Genomic DNA, 12,573 nt, shown 5'->3' on the forward strand with positions numbered 1-12,573 from the left:
CTTTATCTATCAATCTATATATCTCTTTATCTATCTATCATCTATCTATCCATCTCTTTATTATCTATCTTATATACATATTTTAGATTTAAGTTATTTAAAAATGTCTAACAATGTTATATTTCCCTTATTACATTATTATTAACCTTCAACCCATGCTTTAGATTTTTCTTTAGATAAAAATAAAACTTAAATGTGTTATTTTGAGAACAGGGACATTTAATAGAGGTGGTGGCCTCAAATTAGTCACCTATAATTTAAGTTATTGTGAAGGTTAGGAAGTGATGGACATATTAATGTCTGTGTCATTTATTATGTGCATAGATAATGCACTAATTTGCTTATAGTAATGATGAAAGCTGTTTTGTAATAAAGCTGCGACAATAAAGCATTTGGCCTTGGTCGAACAGATGGGACTTCGGTGTCATTGGGGATGGTCAGTTGCAAAGGGGAATTCAATGGGACACAGCATTTTAAAATAGATGTTTAGGACGAGCAAAACATGTTAATGAACGCTGTTATCGAAAAACATATTTACTGGAACATGTGATATCATCAGGTTGTATTAAACACCCCTGAAAAAAACTGAATAAAAGGAAATGTTTAAAATATTTTAGTATAATAAGAGCTAATCGCATAAAGGAAATAGATGTGATTTATTTACACGCTTAATGAGAAAAATGACCCAAAATATTGATTGTATTGCTTATCATTATTGTTGGCAGTGATTTCATCAATATGATAAAATAAAGGTAATTAAAAGGAAATTATTCTCATTATTAACATTGTTAATAGAAATAACAAAATACAGTTAATTATGCAGGTAAAGTAGATCTTTTTAGAACTATTAAAGTACAAATATACATATATATTGATTTGCACCTTTTTACAATATTCCTTTGCAAAATACAAATAAATGAATGCAAAGTGAATGCTATGAAGTATTATCAAAAACAGCGTTGTTATAAGGCTGTGCTGCCACCTATTGTTCAAAGATGATCACTACGGTATTGTCCTCAGTGGTGAGCAGTGGATGACCAATGACATTTCTTATTGTTAGAATGAAAGGAAGATAAAGAGAGAGAGAAGGAAAGAGAGAGAGAGAAAGAGAGAGAAAGAAAGAAAGAGAGAGAAAGAGAGAAAGAAAGAAAAAGAGAAAGAAAGAAAGAGAGAGAAAGAGAGAAAGAAAAAGAGAAAGAGAGAGAAAGAAAGAGAGAAAAAGAGAAAAAGAAAGAAAGAGAGAGAAAGAGAGAAAGAAAGAAAAAGAGAAAGAAAGAAAGAGAGAGAAGAGAGAGAAAGAAAGAAAGAAAGAAAAAGAGAGAGAAAGAAAGACAGAGAGAAAGAGAAAGAAGGCGAGAGAGAAAGAGAGTGAGAAAAAGAAAGAAAAAAAAAGAGAGAGAAAAAAAAAGAAAGACAGAGAGAACGAAAGAAAGAACTAAAGAAAGAAAGAAAGAAAGAAAGAAAGAAAGAAAGAAAGAAAGAAAGAAAAAGGAAGAAAGGATGATCAAAAGCAGGAAAGGGCAAGAAGGAATTAAAGCAAGAAAAAAGAAAGCGAGAAAGGAGGAAATGAAGATGGAAAGAGAGAAAGAAGGAAATAAGTAAAACAGAACAAAAGCAAGAAAGAACAATAGCAAGAAAGAGTGAAAGAAAGAAAGAATAAAAGCAAGAAAAAAAAGAAATAAGGTGAGAAAGAAGGAAAGGAAGAAAGAAAGAAAGAGAAAAAAAGATAAGTAAACAAAGAACACAAGCAAGAAAGAACAAGATCAAAAAGAAAAAAAGAAGTAAAGTGAGTAGACAGAAAATAAAGGAACAAAAAAAAAGAAAGCAAAAGAACGAATGAAAGAAAAAAGAAAGAGAAAAAGAAATAGAGAAAGAAAGAAGAAAGAATGATAATCAATGTACAGGAAACAATATATCAAATATGTACTCAAAAATAGTATATGATCTTCATTGTGTGATGTATTTTATATTGTAGCAGATTGATGATTTATATTACAGATGTGTGTGATGGATGCTTTGTCATTTTAATGTTTGTGAGGTCAGAAAATAAATAATGCAAACTGTGTCCTGGGATATGAGGCAATAAATTACCAAATGAAAACTTAGGTCTTGCTGGCTTCTTTTTGTGCCACAAGACTATTTAATGCTGATTACTAAACTAAAATAAAAGCTAAAATCATCCCATTCCCGCTGTTACATACACATTAAATATAGCATTAATCACATAGAAATCTTTTCATTTTATTCCATTAATATGATATTTTAATATCTAAATTAATATGCAATTGCAGCACATCTCCTATACATTGTATGAAGTATCGTCGATACAGTGTAACAACACCAATAAAATAAAAGAGATAGAAATCGAAGCCATTTCATTTCTCAATCGCTGCATTTGTTTCCAATGAGGGATAAAAGAAAGGGACCCAAAGCGACATCATTCATTTACAAGACAATGAAACATTTTGACAGTTTATTATTGAGCATAATATATGGAATTATCTGTTTGATGTGAATGTGTTTAAAAAAAAAAATCTCAGACTCATCAGTGATCTTAGCAGCATAACTGATTGTGTGCTAAGTGACCTTTAACTTGGAGGGGTAAAAGCATTGTTTTAAATCATTCATGGGACGCTACCACAGTGCTTTAAATATATCCCAGAAATTGTAAGCACCTTACTCAATTCTGTCTAAATGAAGAGAACGTGCGGGTAATAATCCATAGAGAAGTTTAATAATTTGTATTGAAATGGGAAAACAAAGGAAAGTAAATAAATAAAATATATATATATATATATATATATATATATATATATATATATATATATATATATATATATATATATATATATATATATATATATATATATATATATTTGTATGTATTGCGCATACAAAAAACTGGACTAGAGAAATTCTCCAAATATACTGGTTTCTAGTATAGATGGAGTATAATGTGTGTATCTTTAAAGTTTCAAGTATTATAAATGGTCAGAATCAGGTATAAAAACTATTCTCCCAAGTAATCATGTAATTATTAGTTACCATCAATATGAGATTAGTGTTAATTAGCTTAATGATGTGAGGCACAATGGAAGTTTAGGTTATTTTGATATCTAATTATTTCAGCTAACATACAGTATTTATATATATATATATATATATATATATATATATATATATATATATATACATATAAATATATATTTTTATCATTATTATTATTATTATTACATCTGGAAGGTCACATACAGATGTATGATAAAGAATCATTGAATCCAAATCTGAAATCTCATTATTATTCTAGTTTACAGGCAAATAAAAAAAAAAGATAGATAAATAAGTGATTCTTTATTGTCTATTTCATTTCAATTGGTAATAATAAATATTGACCATATTTACATAGATATCTGCAGTTATTTTAATGTAAATCTTGCTTATAAAACGAAATAATTCATCCGGCATTTTCGCACGATTAAAGATGATGGATAAGCTTGGTTGGACAAACATCTACTAACCAATTCTATGCGACTCACATGTCACAATCCTTCTGACACGCAAGTACTAATGACAAGACACAATTAGCATCTGTATGAAGAGACGTAGAGAGCAGTCATTGGGAACGGAACAATTGGGGTAAAAAAAAAATACATTGCTCACAATGTAAAATATACCAATCAATCCGTTTATATACCTTACATCTATCTATTTATATTGTATCCATCTTTTTTCTTCATCTCTATGCCTATTTCTGAGCCTCTGTATGACACCTAAGCTCCACACATCCTCACAAAGCCAAACTGTAAAAATACAATTTATACAAAAAATAACAAAATAAATTTACCCAAAGAACCAAGCGACAAGAACATTTTTCTAATCGAATGCAATTATTCTAGAAAGATGGTAAAAAGATATCATTATATTTACCATGATTTCTTTTCTTTCAATAGCCCTATGCAATATGCCTTCATCCTTTTTTGACTGGGAAGTAAACTAGAAGGGGGGATACTGCACTAGAGCACATACATTGCAATCGCCTCTAGACATGACCCAAAATGATGCTAAGAAGTCTTGCTCTGACCTCCTGCTAACCAGCCTCTTGTGATTAATTCAGCATGTCCTTGAAAGTATCTGCTTGAGAGCATTGGTTTTTTAATTTAGGAGTTCCTGCAGCCCACCTATAGTTTCACCCCTGCATTTTTATCATACAAAAACCATTTATCTAGCAAGAGAGATCTGTGATAACTGAAAAACACCACCTGCCTAAATACCACTCGAAGATGACCATAATGCCCTAATGTTTCTTTTATGTTTTTAGAACCAATTGTACGGAAACATGTCATGAGATTAATATTATCTTTGTTGCTTTTTTCCCCTTTTTTAGTGCAAACCCTTTACATGTCTATAATATGTGTCCATTTAGCGAAGAGCAGCTACGCAGCCGCAAAATGTTAATTTCTAACCAAACATCAGCAATCACAACCATCACATGGATGGAATAAAAAGAGCAATCTAACATTCAGGGATATGAATTTCTGATCAGTGGCTGGCAGACTGCCGTGAAGGCTTACAGTAATCCCATTGGACAGCTCGGGCTGATGAAGCCTGGGAACAGGCAACCACAATGTAGGTAGTTCACAATTGCAAGCATTTTTCCATAATTTAGAGCTATATGAGAAGTGGAGAGTATTCATCTGAACAACAAGCTGTAATTTTACAACTGTAACATTTATACAATTGTTAACCCATTATGCTCTACAATGAAAGCCATCCTTGTTAAAACAGTTAAAAGTCACAAAGCTGCTGTACACTAAATATTACGGTCTGACACCAAGGACAATAGTTTCACATAATCATTTTCTGAATATTTTTCGTTACATCTACAATTCTGCATTAAAGCTATGTAACAAGTGCACTTTTTCTTTGTGTATGCAGGCATTAAAGTACAATGTGTACAGAGATGTAGGATATCGTTTCTGCTGGCAATTTAATGAGAAACTGATGACACATGACTTATCTGTGAGTTACACAATAATTATTGTAGTTGTCGAGGTTTTCAACTCTAAATTCACCTTTACACTCTCCCGTTAATTGTACAATCTCTGTGTGGACATCCTTATTTCATTTGTATAAAGTTTATGCACTCCTCAACACTGAAATGGTAAAGCCAAGAAAGAAAAGTCCTGGAATTATTGAAATCACAGCATGGATAGACAGGTTAATGATAAGCAAATGATCACAAAACGGAAACCAAATTTACAAACCATCTCGATTTATATAGTATTTAGTACGAGCACCACGTGCAGAAATAAACATGCTTACATATCTTGACATGCAAAAATGTATGTTATTAATTGTTATCTAAAGAATTCTCTGCCCCGCTGAATGTGTTTGAGCAGCAAATCATCAAGATCTGATGCTGGCAGCTCCATTTCCAATAGCTAACCAATGATGTAACAGATGTGCTCAATAGAAAAACAAGTTCGGAGACACTGTAGGCCATGGTAACATGTTTAGGCCATGCAGGCTGCTCACAGTTGTAGCAGTACCATGAGTTCTGCCATTATTGTGTTGAAAATGGATTCTTGGACCACTATGTGAAATGACTAAACTACTAACATCAAATAAATATAGCGCTGAGCTGCTAGTGAAGACTAAAGGGGTCTTGTTACCATACAATATGCCACCTCACACCATAATTCTTAGGGCGGCTTTGCACGTTGCAACATCGCATGTGCGATGTCGGTGGGGTCAAATCGACATTGACGCACATCCGGCGTCACTTTCGACATCGTTGTGTGTAAATCCTAGATGATACGATTAACAAGCGCAAAAGCGTCGTTATCATATCATCGGTGCAGGCTCCGACGTTTTCATAATTACGCTGCCGCAGCAGGTACGATGCTGTTCCTCGTTCCTGCGGCAGCACACATTGCTGTGTGTAAAGCCGCAGGAGCGAGGAACATCTCCTTACCTGCCGCCGGCGGCTATACGGAAGGAAGGAGGTGCGCGGGATGTTTACATTCTGCTCACCTCCGCCCCTCCGCCGCTATTGGCCGCCTGCCGTGTGACATCGCTATGATGCCGCACGACCCGCCCCCTTAGGAAGGAGGCGGGTCGCCGGCCAGAGCGACGGTCGCAGGGCAGGTGAGTGCATGTGAAGCTGGCGTAGCGATAATTTTCGCTACACCAGCTATCACAAGATATCGTACCTGTGACGGGGGCGGGGACTATCGCGTGCGACATCGCAGCATCGGCTTGCGATGTTGCAACGTGCAAAGCCCGCCTTAGAGTAGGATTAGTGTGGCAATTCCTCATGAAAGTGTCTTCATAACATTGTCTACATGGTCTCCAAATATCATTACAACAAATAAAAATACCGTAGTCGTCATTCCTCACTGGTTAGTATAGACCCATATTCAAGCCTAAAATGTTATCATTCTTTTCATCATGACTCCCGATTTTGAAGATTATCTGGGTAGGTAGGCCAACCCAGAGACCAAGATTGCTCTCCCAGACAGGTTTGCAGGGGGTAAAAAAATATTCTTGGTGTTCAAGGAGGCCTGTAGATTGTAATTTAGGCTTAGGCCTACTCCTCTAGCGATGAGGAGCAACGAGTGGAGATTGTGATCTCGCTGTTACAGGCGGATTCTCAATCTTGGGTTTTCTTTTTGCCACATGGCTCTTGGCACCTTTGGTCAGTGGATTAATTTTTTGAGCCTTTAAGTCTCATCTATGATAATCCTGACCAAGTCTCTTTGGTGGAGTCCAGGCTGTGTCACCTCCAGCAGGGGCATCAGTCAGTGGAGACTTATTGCTCTTAATTTCATAAATGGGCAGGTGACACCAAGTGGAATGATCCAGCTCTTAGAAGCCAGTTTTGACAGAGACTTTCAGAGAGGTTGAAGGATGCCTTGAGATTTATAAAACCCTTCAGACTTTGGAGGCTGCCATGACCTTGGCTACACATGTGGATAGATGCCTCTGAGATAGAATGGGTAGACCACTTTCCCCAGAGACCCTCCCTCGGAGTAGCACTGCATTGTCGGGGTCGGCAGTCTCTGAGGGAACAATCACATATGGGTTTGGAGGACCCCTTGCAGTTAGGGGGAGACACTACTTCACATGTTTCCACTGACATACACGATAAAAAGGGGTTTGTTCTTTTATGGTAACAAGGTCTTTTTTTATTGGATCCTACCCCTCAAATCTTAAGCAAAAAGAAACATCTTGGATTCAGCTAACCCTTAGTGATGTGGGTGTAGCAATAAGGGTATGTGTTTGTCTTCTACATGTCATTCTTGGTTTGTCCTGACAGCAGAGATGGCAATAGAAAACAGGATTGAGAAAATGTCTGTTTGTGAACAGTAGAGCAGTAGTCAGCATGGTGGATGCTCTGTTTGTAAAAACTCACGGGCTTACCTGCATTATGTTGGCTAATCCCATTTCCATCTACAGTGGGTACGGAAAGTATTCAGACCACTTTAAATTTTTCCCTCTTTGTTTCATTGCAGGCATTTCGTAAATTACAAAAGAATTTCTGCAGTACTCAAGGTTCCTAAGAGCACAGTGGCCTCCATAATCCTTAAATGGAAGAAGTTTGGGACCAGAATTCTTCCTAGACCTAGCCATCCAGCCAAACTAAGCAATCGTGGGAGAAGAGCCTTGGTGAGAGAGTTAAAGAAGAACCCCAAGATCACTGTGTCTGAGGTCCAGAGATGCAGTAGGGAGATGGGAGAAAGTTCCACAAAGTGGAAAACTATCACTGCAGTCATCCACCAGTCGGGCCTTTATGGCAGCGTGCCCCATCGGAAGCCTCTCCTCAGTGCAAGACATATGAAAGCCCACATAGAGTTTGCAAAAAAAACACATGAAGGACTCCCAGACTATGAGAAATAAGACTCTCTGGTCTGATGAGATAAAGATAGAACTTTTTGGTGGTAATTCTAAGCGGTATGTGTGGAGAAAACCAGGCACTTCTCATCACCTGCCTAATACAATCCCAACAGTGAAACATGGGGGTGGCAGCATCATGCTATGGGGATTTTTCAGCTGCAGGGACAGGACGACTGGTTGTAATTGAAGGAAAGATGAATGAGCCAAGTACAGAGATATCCTGGAAGAAAACCTCTCCCAGATTGCTCTGGACCTCAGACTTGGCCAGAGGTTAATTTTCCAACAAGACAATGACCCTAAGCACACAGCTAGAAAAACAATGGAGTGGCTTCAGAACAAGTCTGTGACCATTCTTGACTGGTCCAGCCACAGCCTGACCTAAATCCAATTGATCATCTCTGGAGAGACATGAAAATGGCTGTCCACCAATTTTCACCATCAAACCTGATGGAGCTGGACAGGATCTGCAAGGAAGAATGGCAGAGGAACTCCAAATCTAAGTTTGAAAAACTTGTTGCATAATTCCCAAGAGGATTCATGGATGTACTAGCTCAAAATGATCAGTTTTTTTTTTGGTTTAATAAATTTGCAAACATTTCTACATTTCTGTTTTTATTTCTGTCCAGATGGGGTGAGGAGTGTACATTAATGAGAAAAAAATGTTTTTTTTCAATTTACCAAATGGCTGCAATGAAACAAAGAGTGAAAAATTTAAAGGGGTCTGAATACTTTCCGTACCCACTGTATATAACACCGAGGTTAGGAGGACCCCTGCATTTTGAAGTAATTTCCTGCTATGTCCTGGAGGACCTTCCCACTCCTGTTGTATTATGTTTACACAGGTTGGTGAAACATAATCCTGTAGTGAAATGGCAATTCATGGAAATTTTGGAGTGAAGAAATTATTGTCTTGATAACTGCTTAAAAACTCTACAGAGACCTTACTGGCATTTTTGACAGGTCTTTAGGATGCATTTTAAGAGATGGAATATCAGGATTTGCCTTCCCATTCTGTATACGACTGCCTCATTAATCTGCTTCCTGCAGCAAAACAACCGAAATCTACACTGTATAATCTTTTTGGGCCAGAGAGAGCAGCCAGGAAAAATTACATTGCTGATAATCTGGAGAAGGGACATATCAGACCCTTTTCATCGACTGTGATGGCAATGTTCTTCTTTAACCCCTTAACGACCTTGGACGTACTGAGTACGTCATGGTCACATGGTGCTAAACGACCCATGACGTACTCAGTACGTCCTGGCGAAATCGCGGTCCCGGAGCCCCGGGGAGTGAAATTTGTTTACCTAAACGGTGGATTCGGGAAGGAGGGGACCTCTGCCTGACCTCAGGAGGGGTGGTGCCTCCTCCCCGAACCTACAGAGGCTGTGATTGGCTGACGAACGCCGCTCAGCCAATTACAGTCACTGTAATGTGTCAGCCATTGAAAATGGCTAACACATTGCAATCCAGCCATAATCAGTGCTGCTGTAGCACTGATGACTGGCTGGAGCTGGGTGAACTTTGTTTCACCCGCCCCCAGCTCTGATTGGAGAGACCGGCCTTGTGACCGATCTCTCCCAATCACTGTGGATCTTGTGCCGTCACCGCTACCCTCAGCTTCACTCCGTCCGTGAAAGCTGATGAGAGCGGTCGCTGCAGGTGCCCATCGGTAAGTTATAGCACCCCCCCCCCCCCCGATCCCCCGCCGCTCCCCGCCGAGATCCCCCGCCGCTCCCCGCCGAGATCCCCCGCCGCTCCCCGCCGAGATCCCCCGCCGCTCCCCGCCGAGATCCCCCGCCGCTCCCCGCCGAGATCCCCCGCCGCTCCCCGCCGAGATCCCCCGCCGAGATCCACCGCCGCTCCCCGCCGAGATCCACCGCCGCTCCCCGCCGAGATCCACCGCCGCTCCCCGCCCAGATCCACCGCCGCTCCCCGCCCAGATCCACCGCCGCTCCCCGCCCAGATCCACCGCCGCTCCCCGCCCAGATCCACCGCCGCTCCCCGCCCAGATCCACCGCCGCTCCCCGCCGAGATCCACCGCCGCTCCCCGCCGAGATCCACCGCCGCTCCCCGCCGAGATCCCCCGCCGCTCCCCGCCGAGATCCCCCGCCGCTCCCCGCCGAGATCCACCGCCGCTCCCCGCCGAGATCCACCGCCGCTCCCCGCCCAGATCCACCGCCGCTCCCCGCCCAGATCCACCGCCGCTCCCCGCCCAGATCCACCGCCGCTCCCCGCCCAGATCCACCGCCGCTCCCCGCCCAGATCCACCGCCGCTCCCCGCCGAGATCCACCGCCGCTCCCCGCCGAGATCCACCGCCGCTCCCCGCCCAGATCCACCGCCGCTCCCCGCCGAGATCCCCCGCCGCTCCCCGCCGAGATCCCCCGCCGCTCCCCGCCGAGATCCCCCGCCGCTCCCCGCCGAGATCCCCCGCCGCTCCCCGCCAAGATCCACCGCCGCTCCCCGCCGAGATCCACCGCCGCTCCCCGCCGAGATCCACCGCCGCTCCCCGCCGAGATCCACCGCCGCTCCCCGCCGAGATCCACCGCCGCTCCCCGCCGAGATCCACCGCTGCTGTCCCTGCCCGCCACGCCGCTGTTCCCGCCGCTGTCCCTGCCCGCCGATCCACCTCTGCTGCCCGCCACGCCGCTGTCCCTGGTCGCCACCGTCCCCTTTCAGTCGCCGCTGCACCCGATCGGCCGCCGCCTCCATCGGCTGCCACTGCACCTAATCGGCTCCCCCCCTCCATGTGCTGCCTCCCCCCCTCCATGTGCTGCCTCCCCCCCTCCATGTGCTGCCTCCCCCCCTCCATGTGCTGCCTCCCCCCCCTCCATGTGCTGCCTCCCCCCCTCCATGTGCTGCCTCCCCTCCCCCCCTCCATGTGCTGCCTCCCCCCCTCCATGTGCTGCCTCCCCCCCCTCCATGTGCTGCCTCCCCTCCCCCCCTCCATGTGCTGCCTCCCCTCCCCCCTCCATGTGCTGCCTCCCCCCCTCCCCTCCCCACCTCCATGTGCTGCCTCCCCCCCTCCATGTGCTGCCTCCCCTCCCCCCCTCCATGTGCTGCCTCCCCCCCTCCATGTGCTGCCTCCCCACCTCCATGTGCTGCCTTCCCCCCCTCCATGTGCTGCCTTCCCCCCCTCCATGTGCTGCCTTCCCCCCCCTCCATGTGCTGCCTTCCCTCCCCTCCATGTGCTGCCTGCCCCCCCCCATGTGCTGCCTCCCCCCCATGTGCTGCCTCCCCCCCATGTGCTGCCTCCCCCCTCCCTCCATGTGCTGCCTCCCCCCCCATGTGCTGCCTCCCCCCCATGTGCTGCCTCCCCCCCATGTGCTGCCTCCCCCCCATGTGCTGCCTCCCCCCCATGTGCTGCCTCCCCCCTCCCTCCATGTGCTGCCTCCCCTCCATGTGCTGCCTCCCCTCCATGTGCTGCCTCCCCCCCCATGTGCTGCCTCCCCCCCCATGTGCTGCCTCCCCCCCCATGTGCTGCCTCCCCCCCCATGTGCTGCCTCCCCCCCCATGTGCTGCCTCCCCCCCATGTGCTGCCTCCCCCCCATGTGCTGCCTCCCCCCCCATGTGCTGCCTCCCCCCCCATGTGCTGCCTCCCCCCCCATGTGCTGCCTCCCCCCCCCCATGTGCTGCCTCCCCCCCCCATGTGCTGCCTCCCCCCCCCATGTGCTGCCTCCCCCCCATGTGCTGCCTCCCCCCCCATGTGCTGCCTCCCCCCCCATGTGCTGCCTCCCCCCTCCCTCCATGTGCTGCCTCCCCCCCATGTGCTGCCTCCCCCCCCATGTGCTGCCTCCCCCCCCATGTGCTGCCTCCCCCCCCATGTGCTGCCTCCCCCCTCCCTCCATGTGCTGCCTCCCCCCCTCCCATCAGACTCTGCCCCCCTCCCTGATCTGCTGCCTGCTCTCTCCCATCCTTTTCACCCTCCTTCATCTGCTGCCTCTTCTGTCTGCTGTGATTCTGCTGCCTAGATCCATCCTGTAAGGTAGGTATCCCCATCTCACCCCCCCATCCTCTGCCGCTCCTCCATCCGCTGCGCCATTTCCCATCATCCATCCGCTGCGCCCTTTCCCATCCTCTGCCGCTCCTCCACCCGCTGCGCCCTTTCCCATCTTCCATCCGCTGCGCCCTTTCTCATCTGCCGCCCCGCCCTCTCGCATCGCATTATCCAGCGCAGTTGCTCACTTCCAGACTGCAGTGGATGATGCGATACGAGACTCGTGCATTGCTCTCACGTTTGGCACTGGTCTTAGTGGCAGGCGCTCTTTTTTTTTTTTTTTTTACTGATGTCTGTATTTTTTATTTCGCCAAACTAATTTTTTTTGTATGGGGGGGGGGCTAGTTTCCAAAATGGGATCACATGTGGGGGAGCTCCATTGTTTAGGCACTTCAGGGGGGTCTCCAAATGAAACATGGCGTCTGCTAATAATTCCAATCAATTTTACTGTGAAATGGCGCTCCTTCTCTTCTGAGCCCCGCCGTACGCCCAAACAATTGATTTCCACCACATATGAGGTATCGTCGTACTCAGGAGAAATTGCACAATACATTTTATGGTGCATTTTTTCCTGATACCCTTGTGGAAAAAAAAGCTACCTGTTTGAAAAAACAATTTTGTGGTAAAAAAAAGAATAAAATATTTTCACGGCTGAACATTACAAACGTTTGTGAAGCCT

At 44.9% G+C, this 12,573-nt stretch overlaps 1 long non-coding RNA gene across 3 annotated transcripts in view; it reads right to left on the reverse strand.

Annotated features, from left to right (window-relative positions):
- LOC142317136 (uncharacterized) overlaps positions 1-4,039 on the reverse strand; it is a 265,001-nt gene extending 260,962 nt beyond the window's left edge. For all 3 annotated transcript variants that reach the window (XR_012754671.1, XR_012754669.1, XR_012754670.1), the window contains exon 1: positions 3,928-4,039. This is a non-coding gene — a long non-coding RNA (uncharacterized LOC142317136). The remainder of the gene's footprint in view (positions 1-3,927) is intronic.
- Positions 4,040-12,573: the final 8,534 nt, after the last annotated feature.

This window comes from Anomaloglossus baeobatrachus, chromosome 6 (genome assembly GCF_048569485.1).
Source record: "Anomaloglossus baeobatrachus isolate aAnoBae1 chromosome 6, aAnoBae1.hap1, whole genome shotgun sequence".
NCBI lineage: Eukaryota > Metazoa > Chordata > Amphibia > Anura > Aromobatidae > Anomaloglossus > Anomaloglossus baeobatrachus.